The following is an 825-nucleotide window of genomic DNA, read 5'->3' as shown; positions in this document are numbered from 1 at the left end:
TCTGGAAAAATCCAGCACACACTCCAATCTCTTCTCCACAGTCCAGCCTGGGATCCTTCTAAAATGCAAATCTGATATCAGTAGAGCACTCCCCCCCCCTGAAAAAAACCAAAAATCTGGCATCTCCCCACCCTCATTTCTGGTCACTACAATGGTTTACATGGTGGTTTGTATGGGGATTCTGGCCCCACTGTACCTGCACCCACAAAACCTGTGACCTGACTCTCCTTTACTCTCCTTTACCTTTCTCTAAGCTCTGCCCGTGGCACCTCTCACTGTCCACCCTCCAGGCCAGGGACCAGCTCCTCCAGCCCTCCCACTGCCCGCTCTACACTGAAAATCCTCTGTGCCCCCTTCTAGAACAGCTCGAGGACAAGGATCGGCTCACGTTCATGGCCACATTCACAGTGACTAGGATGAGACTCCACACAGTGGGCCCTTATATATGCTTGTTACAGAATTTACGAATAAATGAAGGAATAATATGGGAAGGGAAGGTGGGACTGAACTACAGGAGCAGTGCACTAGGTAAGAGATGAGGGTGAGAACCCGGGGCTGAGAACGAGGGAAAATGGATTTGTAGGAGGAGCCAGGCCTGGAGGCTCCCAGTCTGTACCCTGTCGCCTTTCCTCGCCACCTCTGACCCCTCCCGAGTTCTTTTGGAATCAGCCTGCCTTGTGGGAAAAAGGTAGGGAACCTGAAATCCACACACGCAGAGGAACCCTGGGGCGGGAGGTCAGTCCAGGAAGAGAGGGGGCTGGCCCATCCCCCACGGCCTCCAACCCCGTCGCGGGCCCCAGGTCCGCCCCTGGGTGGGGAGCTGGT

The sequence above is a fragment of the Myotis davidii genome, unplaced genomic scaffold (genome assembly GCF_000327345.1).
Source record: "Myotis davidii unplaced genomic scaffold, ASM32734v1 scaffold898, whole genome shotgun sequence".
NCBI classification, from domain to species: Eukaryota; Metazoa; Chordata; class Mammalia; order Chiroptera; family Vespertilionidae; genus Myotis; species Myotis davidii.
Note: the sequence above shows the minus strand (reverse complement) of the source record.